The sequence below is a fragment of the Sorex fumeus genome, unplaced genomic scaffold (assembly GCF_029834395.1).
Source record: "Sorex fumeus unplaced genomic scaffold, SorFum_2.1 ptg000046l, whole genome shotgun sequence".
NCBI classification, from domain to species: domain Eukaryota; kingdom Metazoa; phylum Chordata; class Mammalia; order Eulipotyphla; family Soricidae; genus Sorex; species Sorex fumeus.
This window is the reverse complement of record NW_026606103.1, coordinates 7865530-7882330: the sequence shown is the minus strand read 5'-3', so window position 1 is coordinate 7882330 and position 16801 is coordinate 7865530.

The window sequence follows — 16801 nt, the reverse complement described above, 5'->3', positions numbered from 1 at the left end:
GGGGAGGAAAGCTCAACCCGCTCCCCTCCAAGGGGCCCCGGTGGCGAGGACAGTCAGACGTGTCAGGTGCGGGGGCAGGAGACAAGGAACAAGGAACAGCATATTAATAATCTCTTACACTTCTTGGCACTCATCTTCCCTGATGTCTGCTGCTACTTTCCTAGTCTTGCACATTGGTCTACACTGTTCAGACCTCAGCTTCCTGGCCTCTGGGCCTATGTCCACATGACTATCTATTGACCCTAAACAACAGACCTGCCAACCAGCATTAAGAGGAAAGTCTCTCAATTCCATTATTTTGGGGCTAGTAACATTTTTATTTCCTTTATAGTCCAATGCTGTCCTTCAGCACTCAAGTTCTAAACATACCAGGTTGAAGCTGCAGAATGATGTCAGGGTCTGCCCCATCTTGCAGAAAGACACAACTCATACAGAAGAGCCATCCTTTCCTCTCTACCTCCAAGGTCCCTCCTGGGGAAGAATGGAGTAGATGGAAGAGGTTGTGGGACACTGATGGAGGGAAGTGGCTGTTGGCACTCTGGTGGTAAGGAGAAGTATTGGAACAATGTATGCACAAAACTCTCATGCATGAAACAGTATCATAAATCATAGTACCTCAATTAAAACGGGAAGGTAGAAAGGCCCTATCCTTGATCACAGTATAAAAGTCAAGGAAAGTTTGTGAATTTGATATCTCTTAATTTCTTGGAGTTCACAAAGAACTTCATAAACTGTCAGAAAGTTTTTGTGTCTAGGACATACAGACCTTTCCACAAGGACATTATTTATTATCATCCCAGTTTTCTGATAGAACTGAAACCTGCCAAAACATTATATATATATGTATGTATATATATATATGTATATATATATATATGTATATATATATGACAGATAGAATGAACTAGAAGAGTCTAGGTATTAAACTTCAACTCTGATTCTTAACCAAGAATGTTTTCATGAACATAAAGACCCAATACAACAATATGAACTAGAATCTGTGAGGTTCAGGCTAGAAAATGTATATCACCAGAAGACACCACAGCGATGGAAATCTCTCTGGGCCCCATACCGGACAAATTTCACTGGGGCACCCCAGATGGAGTAGGTGCTCTCTTCCCACCTACTCCAGATGAGAGCACCTACTCCAGATGAAGTCCCGACAACCAATAGCCTCCACAAGCAGGCGCCCTCCCCACCCCCCCAGAATGCGGGTTCCAAGACTAAATCTCCAGACTGCATGGTGGCAGACCACCCTAGCTGCCCCTCCCTGGGATTCCCCTCCCCGGTTCTCTGCCCACCCAGGTGACTGGCTACCAGGCCCACAATTTGCTTCTGGGTGCCATCTTAGGGCACCAACAGCCCTGGTCCAGAGACTCCCAATTGAATACCAAAACAGATTAGTGCCATACAGAGATGTCTCTAGAAACCAACCATTTACAATCTATAATTTACATTTTCAAGCACGGAAGTGCGAGATCTCATGATATTCAAAATGAGTAATGGAAAATAAATTATCTAGCATCTGCCCCTGGCAGATAGGCTTAAATGGTGGTGGGAAATTTTGAGCAAAGCATAATGCCCAAAATTAGAGAATAAGTATTGGGAAAATTGTCTGCCATGGAAGCAGGTTGAGTACTGGAATGTGGGTGGTGGAAAATGTGCATTGTTGAATGAATGGGTGTTCCATCATTGTATGGCTGAAACTCAAACACGAAAGCTTTATAACTCTATCTCACAGTGATACAATTTTAAAAAAATTGGAGTTAATGCCAAATTCAATCAGCTTAATTAATGACTGAACAAAGAGCAGTACTCCTACATTATTAAAAGAAAAAAAAAGAAGACGTATATCAGCTAATTCTGAGAGTCACCCCAGATTAAGAACTATTGACCTACAGAAAAGAAAGGAAGGAAGAATTTGATCAAAAAAAAGTTCACAGATATGGAATATTTAAAGTGAGTATGGAAGAATGAATTAATATAAAGTGGCATAGAAATGTATCACTATTTTGAGTGGATAATGGTAGGGTAAAAGTGTGTCAGGTTCTCATTTTTTTAATGTAGTTTGACTGCATACACCTACTCTACTAGAGGTGATAAGGAGTATTCCTGGAGAGATAAAGTGTGCTCTACACCAAGGGATGTTTTTATTTGTTTTGTTTTATTTGGGGGCCACACCTGGCAGTGCTCAGTGTTACTCCCAGCTCTGTGCTCAGGGATCATTCCTGGTGGGACTGAGGGAGTGACATGGGATTCCAGGGATCAGACCCAGGTTGGCTACATGCATGGCAAGAATCCTACTCTTGTACCCTTTGCTCCAGCTCCCAAAGTTTTAACTTAAATGTATCTCCCCTAGAAAATCATAAAAGTTTTTTAAAGGAACAATTAGTGATGACTTTGCTAGAAATTACCAATACTTCTTAGAAGATTCTGCAAAATCTCAACTTGTGATAAAAATTTTGTCCCTGTTAGTATGCTTCAACTTTTTCTGGTCTCCATGCTTTGTAGAGACTGTTCCATGTAAAAGTAGGTATATGTGGAGGACCTGACGCCTCTCAGGCCCGTCTTTAGGAAGAAATCTTTGGTATAGCACCATACCCAACCTGGCACGATATGCCATGGTGGGGGAAATGTCAATGTAGATAGTCTTAAAACAATCTAGATTACTGGTGCCTCAAAATCCACTGAGGGTCTGCAGGAGATTTAGAAATCTGTCATTTCCTTACTAGGGAGACAATTTGTGAGAGGGCCTGCACCGGCCAAAGATTACAGTGCAGACTATGGGGTCTTGTGGGGATCTGAAATTCATATGTCATCCCCAATATGATACTCAGAAGTCAGAAGGACTAGAGCACAAATCATAGAGAGACTCAGAGGGTGGCCCAGTTCATCTGCCAATAGAAGACAAAGGGTTTGTGCCCAGAGACCCAAGTTTTCCTTACCCATAAAAATCTCATCTATGGCAAGGGGGATAATACAATGGGTACGGCGTTTTCCTTGCATGCTTCGAGCCTGGGTTCAATCCCTGAGACCCAGATGCTTCCTGGAGCTCTGAGCAGAGTCAGGTGTGGTCTGAAAATAAACAAAACCAGATCCACTCTGTTTTCTCACTACTCAGATGCCCCTCTGGGGCAGCATGAAGTAGAAATCTGAACTGAGATAGGAAAACTTGCTTCTCCTGTCTTTATCTACTCTCTGACTCTTAGGGTTTTGTATAAAGATCTGAAGAAAGGATTCATGATAACTAAAGGACTTACTAATAACTAAAAACATATTTTCCGTTTATTTTGTAACAATAGATTGATTTTCATAGACACCTTTCCTGATATAAGATATTTTCTGAAAAGTTTCTGTACCCTACTGGATACTAAGTAGCAGTTTATATATTTGCATTGCATAGTCCAGAGCTACAAGAATAGAGTCATACACTTTCTAAAATTATTAACTCCTAAATTCTAAATACAGTTGTTATCCACAAGGTGGCCCTAGAAGCAATTGAATACAGCGCACCTCCTGCCACAAAAGAAATAGATTCAGGCCCTTTATGCTTTCCCATTTATAAACAATTTGTTAAAACTTTAATGAAAGATTAAATAATACTATGACAACAAATCTATCTGTACTTTGTGTTTGCTGTATAAAATAGAGCAGAATACACAAAGCTGTGGTCTCCAGCACGGCACTCTTCAACTTCTTCAGGAACTAAGTGACCTTGCAAGACTGGAGGGGAGGGGGGAGGGGTCTGCCGGTTTTTTTATGTGTAAAACCACAATGACAGTAAAACAAAAGACTGCTAAAGATTAGCAATTGTGAAAATGGGTAAAACACAGCTCGTCTTCAATCCCACCATGAGAAAGGGGTCTTCTCTGTGCAGTGATAAACAATGGAAATTTATAACTGAAAAAATATTATCAGTATTAATAAAAATAAACAGTATTGTGTAGGAATCACCTGGAGCGATAGCACAGCGGGTAGGGCGTCTGCCTTGCACGCAGCCAACATGGCCGACCCGAGTTTGATTCCTCTGCTCCTCTCGGAGAGCCCGGCAAGCTACCGAGAGTATTCCATATACCAGACACAGTAACAACAAAGTCTCCAATGGAGACATTACTGGGCCCGCTCGAGCAAATCGATGATCAACGGGAGGGCCTTTACTTTACCTTTACTTTACTTTACTTAAACAGTATTGTGTAGGAAAAAAGAAAATAGGCTTATAAAGAAAACAGGTTTTAGTTATCATGACATTCCAGGTTGCCAGATTTCTTTTTTTTTTAATTTTTTTTTTTATTTTAATGAATCATCGTGAGATACATTTACAGACTTACAGACTTTCATGCTTACGTTTCAGTCAAAAAATGTTCAAGTATCCATTCCTCCACCGGTGCTCATTCTCCACCACCAATGTTCCCAGTATCCCTTCCCTCCGCCCCCACCCCTTCCCACCTCCTGCCTCCTGAGGCAGGCACAATTCCTCTTACTCTCTCTGTCCTTTTGGGTGTTATGGTTTGCAATCAGGTAATAAGCAGCCGTCATGTTTGGTCCATAGTTACTTTCAACATACATCTACTATCCCGAGAGATCCCTCCAACCATGGTTTACTTAGTGTTCCTCTCTCCATCCCAGCTACCTTTTCCCCCAGCATATGAGATCAGCTATCAAGCCATGGGGCAGTCTTCCTGACTCTTAATTGTTCTTAGGTGTTAGTCTCCTATTATATTACTTTATATTCCACAAATAAATGCAGTCCTTTTATGTCTGTCCCTCTCTTTCTGACTCATTTCATTTAGCATGATACTGTCCACGTTGATCCACTTATATGCAAATTTCATGACTTCATTTTTTCTAACATTTTTTTCTAACAGCTGCATAGTATTGAATCTACTGTGTAGATATACCAAATTTCTTGATTGTGATTTTAATCAGAACACAGTCTGAGTTTAAGGAGGAGAAGGAGGAGAAGGAGGAGAAGGAGGCGGAGGAGAAGGAGAAGGAAAAAGGAACAGTCTTAGGGAGGATCGCTTTTCCTAGCTTTCTAAAACAAAACATCTGCAGGGCTGGAGCGATTGTACAGTGAGTAGGGCATTTGCCTTGCACACAGCCCACCTGGTTCAGTTCCCGGCATCCTGATCCCCCAAGCCAGGAGTAAATCCTGAGAGGAGAGCCAGAAGTAACCACTGAGAATCACTGTATGTGGCCCACAGAGCAAATAATAATTAAAAAAAGAAATAAAACAAAACATCTGCATTTAGAATCATCCTAGGCAGCTTCAAGATAGTGTTTGTGACCCTGTAATTCTGATTTCCTGTATGCTTTCTCCTCCCTAGAACCAGTGGCATTAGCCCTTCAGAGATGAGTTTTGTTGGTGACCAGCTGGAGGGGGAAACCCTAAGGACCCCCTTCTTTCTTCTTAGGTTCTCTGTTCCATCTTTGGTTCAACCTTTGCTGGTAACTTCTGGGTCCCTGATCCTCTGAGCAATTTGAGGGTTTTTCTAGCCTCCCAGATCGCTAATGGTTCCAAACACCCTAGGGTCAAGTTTTCTCTCAGGACAGATACTTTAACTACCTTCCCTTACCTGGAATGCAGAGAATGTCACCTCCTTTGAGTGAATGGAGAATTCCTGGTAAACAAATAAACCTCTTCTTGTTCTCTCTCTCTCTCTGTCTCTCTCTCTCTCTCTCTCTCTCTCTCTCTCTCTGTGTCTCTCTTTCTCCCACTCCCTCAAAATTCATAAATAATAAACCAGAGCTTCATAGGTACTGAATAACTCAGTCTATTTTAAGAATCAGGACTGATCTAAAAAAATATATCTAAGAAGTGGAACTTCTTAGGTTCACAACCTCCCCAAATTGATTTGGTTGATCCTGACCTTGAGATCTGAAACAAATAAAGCTATCAATAGCAGTGTCAAGACTTGGTCATAGTACATAGCAGCAAATTCCCTTCTCTTCAATGATTTCCATATTGAGCACAGCTAATATTCAAATTAGTGTAAGAAAATGCACTGTTGATGAAATCAAATCCCTTTTCTAGCTTGATTTGCATAACTTGCAATAATCAGAATGAAGGGTGAATGCTTAATTGAAAGAGAAAATATATACTACCTCTCTTTGGAATCATTTATATTTGGACAAAATGTGAATGGAGGAACTAGAGTGTTAATAAAGTCAAATAAAGTTAATAAAAACAAATAAAGTCATAGAACATCTCTAAATAACAGAAGAAATGTGTCAAACTAGTGATCTGAAATAGTTGCCACGTTATTTTGTGCGTTCATCATAAGCGATCTCCATATAATATGTTCTTTGCTAGTCTTTAAAGAAAGAAAATTTTTCTAGTATTTATTTTATGGCAAAAATTTACTCCAATATCTTTCATGCTTCTGTATTCAAACTCTACCTTTTTTCTTCTCTTTTTAGGGGGAATTAAGCCAGGCCAGCCCCCATCACTCACTGTTCCCACCCCCCTCAGTCACTCTAGTTTTCTTTCTTTATGGCTCATATATGACACTGTTATGGCTCATATATGACACTGATCATATATGGCACTCAACAAGAGACAGCCACTGGGACTTTCTCAGGAAGCAGCTTTATTAACAGCATATCAGCAGGAGCTTGGAGGATATGAATCCAGAATTCAAATCCCAAGCACAAAAGACAACTCATATAAATGCCCTTATTTCTCATCAAGCCTGGTTACAAATTAGGAAGAATGATTAATTATACTAGATAAGTACTTCTTTCTCACTGGCTGGTTTTCATGCCCTTTGCCCTAGGGGAATGTTAGATAGAAGAATCACTCCCACCCCCTCCTCACCACCACCACAACAGTGCTTCACATTCCCACATTCCATGTTCCTATAGATTCTTGCCACATTTGCCTTCTTTGATGTTCAGACTATAGTTGGGTCAAATAGAGTCATCATTCTTGCCCAGGGGCTTGTATAACCACAACATCATCAGCTGTGTTTTTTTCAACTGTGGTCCCTATGATCACAAGTCAGGATTAGAGTTGGGAGCCACACAATGCACACCCAACCCCAAGCAAGCACCCTACAATAAGGGAAAATACACAGCAGAGTTCCAGAGATCCATTCTCAGGGAATGGTGGTGCTACTCACTGGTATCCAGAGATACTGGTAACCCACTAGGGGTCTCCTGACTGAGACATACAGGATCACGCGATCACATTCCCTAATAACACTATCACATGCCCTGACATGCCTACCTGCATCCAGTTGGGTCCCTCAAGTTTCAGCCATGCAAAGACTGGGGTAACTATTGCAAGATTTTTTTTCTCTGGGGTAGCTTCTGGGGTAATTAGTGCAAGATTTTTTTCTCTGGATTCAAGGTCCAGATGGTTCCATGGGATGAGGTTGAGAGCAATGTGCTGGGACTTTCTGGAGGGTGACCATGCACAATGGAACTATATCAGGGATGTCCTCCCGATAAGGAGTTGCAGGCTTGACAAAGCTTTGTGGTGCGGAGACCACTACTGTTAAGTTAACTGCAGTGGAAGTAGATAAAATGACAATAAAAAGACATGTCAAAGAAGTTTCAACAGTTGGTTATTCCATTCTTTTATCCAGATAGCATCCCTGGGCTGGTACAAAGGTACTGCTGTGGTGGTTAAGCTAATCTGTCTCAGACAAATTTATTAACTTTAGTTAGGGTCTCTCTAAGGACTTTCAGTTGCTGCCTTAGCATGAGAAGTCAATGATTTCTCTTAAGTCACACTTGATGCCTATATCTTTATTTCTTCTTTAAAAGGTTTTCCAGAACTCTGTAAAGTTTCACTTCTTTTTTTTAAATAATATATTTTTTTATTTTTTAAGTTGATTATGGTGTATTGCATTCAGTATTTCAACAACAATCCCACCATCAGTGCACCTTTCCACCACCATTATTTTCAATTTTCCCAACCACAACTCAAGCCTGACCCTATAGCAGACCCTGAATAATTTATAATAATTTAGCTGGAGTTAAAATTTTAACTGGATGATGACTTAAGATGACCCAGTTGACAGAGTGTGGCAGGGGTCCAGAAGCATCTCTGCAACTTATCACTCTCTTGCAAGATTAATTCATGAGTCTCTAGATCCAGAGGCAATTCATGGACATGACTTCCTGGAAGAACTGGGAGGTGGGAGGAACTAGCTCATCACCTATTTTGTGAGAGCCTAGAGATTTCAGTCACAAAACCAGCATACCTGAGGTTTTCAACAGATCAATTAATGGATGAGGCTCATCCAGAGCAGTGGAGTCTGATCGTGAGCATGACAGAAATTGTAGAGTGTGGAGGCTTTCTGCTGCCAGGACTCTGCTTGGGTGGGTGATAGGCTTAGATGTCCCCCTCCAAGACTTTATGCCTTTATTAATGAAGAAGGGTCAAATCCAGAATTTGAGAAAGGAATGGTCCTGACCCTTTAGTTTGCCTACATCTAGTTATAACAATACTCTGGGAATAACTGATCCAAACATGGGTGGCTCTCCTGACAAAACCTCTCCAGCTGTGACTTGAGGGTCCTGCTCATTTTCCTGCTGCTACTGAAATCTGGATGGTTGTCTGTGTGGAGTCTCCAGGTTATCCCTATGCCTTTTAGCTGCCTCTGTCGTGAAAGCAGGTTCATTGTCAGACCCAGTAGACACAGAGATCCCCACTCACAAAAATGTCCTCTCTTAGCAGACATTTATACATTTCCCTGGCCTTCTCATATGGAGAATGCTTTCATCCATCCAGAGAAGGTACAGACTATCACCAACATGCACCAATGTCCCCCAGGCCTGAGGAATCTCAGTGAAATCCATTACTAACTTTTATTTTCTCTATCTTCTGACTTAAAATTATTTTATTGAAGATCTGTGGTGTACAAAGTCATTGACAGTTCAGTGTTAGACAACTAATGTTCTAGCACCAATTCCTCCACCAGTGTTCCCAAATTCCCTCCTGCACTGCAGACTTCCACCTTGAAAGGCACCATTTTTAGTTTGAATCTCATGTTTTCAGTATTGTTATTTATGTGGTGTATATCTACATGATGAAATTTTCTAAGAGAGTTCCAATACTCTACACCTGGGGCAATCTCTTAGGCCCTTGTCGGGAATCCTGTTGGTCTGTTGGTGCACAAGATGCTCTTCTCACAAATTGTTCTGCTTATGTTAGAGAGCGTAGGGATATAGAAACGCTTGAGCAGAGCATTTTCTTTTTTCTTTTTTTTTCTCTTTTTGGGTCACACCCAGCCATCATGCACAGGGGTTACTCCAGCTTTGCATTCAGAAATTACTCCTGGCGGTGCTCAGGGGACCATATGGGATGCTAGGAATCGAACCTGGGTCAGCCGCGTGCAAGGCAAACGTCCTACATACTGTTCTATCGCTCCAGAGCCTAGCAGAGTGTAGGATAACACTGTCTTGTCCTTCCTCAGGTAGCTTAGGTTTATAGGTCACACCCATCCCAGTGTTCCTGAGTCACTCCCATCCCTCTGTTTATCTGTAAACTCTTCTCTGTGCTCTTCTCCCCAGCCAGTTAATCACCTTCTCTCCCTAATCAGATTCTGTTAGCTTGTAAGATTAGATCCTTCTAAGGACACTGAACTTGTATTGTAAGCAATGTCTTTTCTGTGGACACAGAACACAGGAAGACAGTTAATATTATGCTTTGTAACTTGGGAGTTGATTGACTCCGAATAATATTTACTCCTGGGCATCTGCTTTCTTGACTCAGTTGCCCTTAGTTCCTAGCACCCCAAAAGCAGGGTCCTGATCAGGGATTGAATGGACGCAGGGCAAGCTGTGAGCTACCCTGGCATCGAAATGGGCCAGGACAAAGCACCACAATACTAAACTATAAGTAGAGAACATAATCATGGACAAATGCTGTCATGATCCAAAAGTAAGCAATGACAAGACTAAGACCCTGCTGAGGCTAGGAAGACTACCTGAGGACTGCAGAATGTATAGTGAGATGTTCTCAGGAAGAACCAAACTAAGGTTATATCGCTTACTGTGCTCATACAGAATGACATTGCTAGAAATATTAGAAGTAGATTTATTACAACTATTTTAGTAGATTACTAACTGAGGGAATAACACACCCTTGTTGGGATCCCATCCTTGAGTGGATCCCCTGGTAATCTGGAGTAATCTTTTTAGAAGAGATTTTATTCTTAAATTAATCTCCTGGAGGAGTGGTCTTACCTCTCTTTGTTGATTTGTTAATATTCAACCCACCTTTGTGTCACCGCCTTACGTGATTGCTATATAAATTAAGATTGTAGGCCCAGGCAAGAGAGATTCAGAGTCAGAGCGAGAGGGGCTCAAGTTTGAGAGAGAGAACAGCCATCCTGATCCAGACCACACACAGGGCTCAAGAGCACTGAACATGAGCGGTGTGACAGAACTGTCTAGAGCGCCTACAAACACACAAACTTCAGCGTGCTAAGCTTTTACAGCAGAGTATTTTCTTGAGATGTTTTCCCAGAAATGACCCCCTCGAACCACATGCAGAGGCCAGTGGTCTGAGGATAGCAATTATGCTATCTGCAAACTTCCGATGCATGTCAGGAGAGAGATGCCTTCAGTTTTGAGCTGAGCCTGTTCTTGTGGTGTAGACTTTAGATCCCACTCACTGTGATCATGGAATAGAGTGACCATAATGTGATGTAGACTCCAGATTCCACTCACAGGGGTATGAAATAGGGCCATCTTAATGTGGAATATATGACAGATCCCATTCACAAAGGATGTGGAAAGGGACTCCCATAATGTGATGTAGACTGTGGATCCATACACAGGAGTAGAACAGAGACAACATAATTTGGTGTAGACTCCAGATTCATTGTCAAGAAGTAGAACAGGGCCATCATAATGTGGTGTAGACTGTGGATACATCCAGAGGGGATACGGTATAGGCTCAGCATAATGTAGACTCCAGATCTACTCACATGACATATGGCATAGGACCACCATCGGGCATCCAAAGAAGATTCCTCCTTGGGTGCTACTTACCTGGCAGCACTTCAACTTGTCAGTTTTATTTAGCACTTTAAGTATTTCCCATTTGATGGCATTGGCAGTGTGTGACTCCCATTTCTTATGGGTCAACACAGCAGAAGACCAAAGCCATCCTAACCATATTTGGTCCTTTCTTACAGATTTAATCAGTTTCTTCTCTTTGTAAAAGTTTCTGTGCACTAGAACAGTGGTGAAGGCATATTTGGAGTCAATACAGATATTTCCCTCTACTCATGCTCAAATTGAAGAGCCCAGTGTGACTGTAATGAGCACAGCTCATTGTGGAAAATCCACACTGGTAACTTCTGGGCTTCCATCCCTTTGTCTAGAGCCACCCCGACATATCTAGCCTAGTGTGTGCCATCTTTGAAGAAGTCTATACCTGGCTGGTCCAATGGCTGGGAGGACATTGCTAGCAATATAATAGTAGTCAGATATAACTATTGTAATCACCTAATCACCTATGAACATATCAAGAACAAAACTCAGCAAGGAAACATTGGCTTTGAAGGAAGAAATAGAAGAGAGAGTGCTAATAGGGCTAATACAGGGATTTGCACCCCAAAAAGAAAGAATACACATTCCTTTCCAGTGCACATGGAACATTTTCCAAAATAAACCATGTGCTAGGCCACAAAACATACCTCAATAGAATCAGGAAGATAAAAATAGTATAACAATCTTTTTGGACCACAATGTGCTGAAGATAGAAGCTAATCACACATAGACACAGAGAACCAAATCAAAAATCTGGAAATTAAACAACTCAATGTTGAACAATAAGTGGGTCAGGAAGGAAGTCAAGGACAAAATCAAAAGATACTTGGAAACAAATGAGAATGAAGACATGAGGTACCAGAACCTATTGGACGCAGATAAAGTCGTATTGCACTGTAGCACTGTCCTCCCATTGTTCATTGATTTGCTCAAGTGGGCCCAGTAACATCTCAATTGTGAGACTTTGTTGTTACTGTATTTGGCATATCAAATACATCACAGATAGCTTGCCGGGCTCTCTGAGAGGGATGGAGGAATCAAACTCAGGCCGGCCAGGTCAGCCGCATACAAGGCAAACACCCTACCCACTGTGCTATTACTCCAGCCCTAAAGTGATATTAAGAGGAAAATTTATTGCTTTGCAAGCATTCCTAAGGAAGGAATAAAGGTCCTACATAGATAACCTGACCTCACAGCTCAAGATCATAGAAAAAGACCAACAAAAGGAACCCAAATCCAGCCATAGAAATAAGGTAAAGGTAAAGGTAAAGGCCCTCCCGTTGTTTGTCGATTTGCTCGAGGGGGCCCAGTAACGTCTCCGTTGGAGACTTTGTTGTTACTATGTTTGGCATATTGAATACTTCACGGGGAGCTTGCCAGGCTCTGCCCTGCTGGCGAGATACTCTCGGTAGCTTGCCAGGCTCTCTGAGAGGGGCGGAGGAATCGAACTTGGGTTGGCCATATTGGCTGCGTGCAAGGCAAACGCCCTACTGCTGTGCTGTCACTCCAGCCCTAGCCGTAGAAATAACAAAACAACAACAACAACAACAATAATAATAATAATAATAATTAGAGCAGAAATTAATGACATGGAAACCCAAAAAAATAATTCGAAAGTTCAATGAAACCAAGAGCCGGTCTTTGAGAAAATAAACAAGATTGATAAACCACTAGCAAGACTCACAAAGGAAGAGAGAGAGAGAGAGAGAGAGAGAGAGAGAGAGAGAGAAAACCCTAATAAATGGAATCAGAAATGAAAAACAGGACATCACAACAGAAACCAATAAAATTCAAAAGATTATGAGAGACTACTTTGAAAGTCTGTGTGCCACAAAACAAGAAAACCTAGAAGAAACAAATTCCTGGATTCCTATGATCTCCCAAGATTAAACCAAGAAGATTTGAAATATTGAACAGACCCACTCATATCAAAAAATTGAATTGTAATCAAAGTCTTCCCAAAAACAAAAGCCCAGGCCCAGATGGATTCAGTAGCAAATTCTTCCAAACATTTAAAGAGGACCAGTTGCCAGTTCTCCTCAAGCTTTTCCAGGAAATTGAAATAACAGGAACTCTCCCAAACAGTTTCTATGAGGCACATATCACCCTAATACCAAAAGCAAACAGAGACACCACCAACAAGGAAAACTACAGACCAATAACCCTGATGAACACATATGTGAAGATCCTCAACAAAATATTAGCAAATAGAATCCAACAACTCATCAAAAAGATCATACACCAAGACCAAGCACGATTCATCCCAGGGATGCATGGATGGTTTAACATTCGGAAATCAATCAACATAATCCATCATATCAAAGTAAAGATAAAAACCACACATTTATACAATGGAGTACTATGTAGCTGTTATAAAAGATGAAGTCATGAAATTTACATACAAGTGGTACTACATGGAAAGTATCATGTTAAGCGAAATGAGTCTGAAAGAGAGGGATAGACATAGAAAGATTGCATTCATTTGGGGAACATAAAGTAACAAAATAGGAGAATAACACCCAAGAATGGCCGAGATTAGTACCAGGAATTTTGCTCCATGGCTTGGAGGCCAGCTACACATGCTAGGGGAAAAGGGAACTCAGATAGAGAAGGGAGTACCAAATAAATGGTGTTGGGAGGATCCTCCCAGGATGAGAGAAACATGCTGAAAGTAGACAATAGATCAAACATGATTGACACTCAATGCCTCTTTTGCAAATCACAATAGCCAAAAGGAGAGAGAGAACAAAAGGGTATGCCCTGCCACAGAGGCAGGGTGGGAAGGATTCTGGGATCTGCGGTGGTGGGAAATGGGCACTGGTGGAGGGATGGGTATTTGATCATTATATAATTGAAACCCAAGCACAAAAATCTGTAAGTCTACAAGTGTACCTCATGGTGTCTCACTAACAAAAATTTAAAAAAATATATGATCATATAAATAGATGCAGAGAAAGTATTTGACAAGATCCAACAACTGTTTATGATGAAAACTCTCACCAAAATAGGTTTAAGAGGAACCTTCCTCAAGATAATCAAAGCCATTTACAACAAATCTATGGCAAGCATTATCCTCAATGGGGAAAAACTAAGGGCCTTCCCTCTAAAATCAGGAACAAGACAAGGATGCCCACTATCACCACTTATGTTCAATATAGTACTGGAAGTACTTGCAATAGTGGTTAGCCAAGAAAAAGATATTAAGGGCATCCAGATAGGAAAGGAAAAAAATCAAGCTCTCTCTATTTGCAGATGATATGATTCTATATCTAGAGAATCCTAAATCCTCTACCAAGAAATTCCTAGAAACAATAGACTTGTACAGTAAAGTTGCAGGCTATAAAATTAATACCCAGAAATCCATGACCTTCCTATATGGAAATAATAAGAAAGAGGACAGTGACATGAAAAACACAATCCCGTTCACAATCATGCCCCAGAAAATCAAGTACCTCAGAATCAGCCTAACTAAAGAGGTAAATGACTTTACAACGAAAACTACAAAATGCTACTCCATGAAATAAAAAGAGGACATGAAGAAATGGAAACATATCCCCTGCTCATGAATAGGAAGAGTTAACATTGTCAAAATGGCAATTCTCCCCAAAGCTTTATACAGATTCAATGCAATCCCTATAAGGATGCCCATGAAGTTCTTCAAAAAAGTAGATCAAGCATTCCTAAAATTCATATGGAACAAGAAACACCACAAATAGCTAAAGCGATCCTTGGGAAAACGATGAAAAAAAATCACCCTCCCAAACCTCAAACTCTACTGAAAAGCGGCAACATTTAAAACAGTATGGTACTGGAACAAAGGCAGATCTGCAAACTAATGAAACAGGGTGGAATATCCCTACACACACCCAAATGTGTGAACATCTAATCTTTGATAAGGGAGCAAGAAATGTGAAGGGAAGCAAGGAAAGTGTCTTCAACAAATGGTGCTGGCATAACTGGACAACCACATGCAAAAATAAGGGGGGTTAGACTTTGACCTAACACCATGCACAAAGTTAGATTAAAATGGACTAAAGATCTCAACATCAAGCAGGAATCCATAAGGTACATTGCAGACAAGGTCGGCAAAACCTTCCATGATATTGAGTCTAATGGTATCTTCAAAGACAACACTCCACTGATGAACCAAGTGGAAACAGAGATAAACAAATGGGACTATATTAAACTAAGAAGCTTCTGCACCACAAAAGATACAGTGACCAAAATACAAAAACATTCTACAAAATGGGAAAGGATATTCACCCAATACCCATGGGACTAGGGATTGATATCAGGGATATATAAGGCACTGGTTGAACTCTACAAGAAGAAAACATGCAACCCCATCAGAAAATGGGGTGATGAAATGAAAATAAATTTTATCAAGGAATAAATATGAATGGTAAAAAGGGACATAAAAAATGCTCTTCATCACCAATCATCAGGGAGATGCAGATCAAAACAACTGTGAGATACCATCTCACACCACATTGATTGGCACACATTCAAAAGAACAAAAGCAACCAGTGTTGGCGTGGATGTGGGGAGAACGGGGCTCTCCTACACTGCTGGTAGGAATGCAGACTGGTTCAATCTTTCTGGAAAACAGTAGGGACACTTCTCAAAAAATTAGAAATTGAGCTCCCATTTGACCCAGTAATACCACTTCTGGGAATAAATCCCAGAGATGCAAAAAAGTATACTCGAAGTGACATCTGCACTTGTTTGTTCAATGCAGCACTGTTTACAATAGGCAGAATCTGGAAAAAACCCAAGTGCCCGAGAACAGATGACTGGTTTAAGAAACTTTGGTACATCTACATAATGGAATACTATGCAGCTGTTAGAAAAGATGAAGTCATGAAATTTACATACAAGTGGTTCTAAATGTAAGTATCATGGTTAGTGAAATGCGTCAGAAAGAGAGACAGACATAGAAAGATTGCATCCATCTGTGGAATATAAATTAACAGAATAGGAGACTAACACCCATGAATAGTTGAGATAAGTACCAGGAGGTTCGCTCCATGGCTTGGAGGCCAGGCACACATGCTGGGGGAAAAGGCAGCTCAGATAGAGAAGGGAACACCAAGTAAAGGGTGTTGAGAGGATCCGCCCAGCATGGGAGAAGCATGTTGAAAGTAGACTATAGACCGAACATAATTGCCACTCAATACCTCTATTGCAAACCACAACACCCAAATTGAGAGTGAGAACAAAAGGGAATTCCCTGCCACAGAGTCGGGGTGGGATGGGGGGTTGAAGGGTGAGAGGGATACTGGGATCATTGGTGGTAGAGAATGGGCACTGGTGGAGGGATGGGTACTCGATCATTGTATAACTGGAACCCAAGCACAAAAATTTGTAAGTCTACAACTGTATCTCATGGTGTTTCACTAATAAATTTTTTTTAAAATAAAGAACACAAAGCCAAAAAATAAATTATTTAATTAAATAAATTAAATGAGACCTGGGTTTGTCACTTTGGTACTTTAGTAGTAAGATAACTCTATATATCAAATAACCCTAAGCTATCATAATCATGTGAGCAAACTATAACAATTGAATCAAAAAATTGTGTCGGGAAAGGGGATATGTGTGGGGGGTGGTTGTGCAGGGTACCTGAAGACACCTGAGGATGGAAGATTGCTAGCAGTGATGTTGGTTTTGGAGTTAAAACATTGTACACCTGAAACTATTATCAGCAGCATTTTAAATCATGGTGCCCCAAAAAATAAATAATATGAAAAGGGACAGGTTGATCATTAGTCATCTAAAGGTCACAATTAGG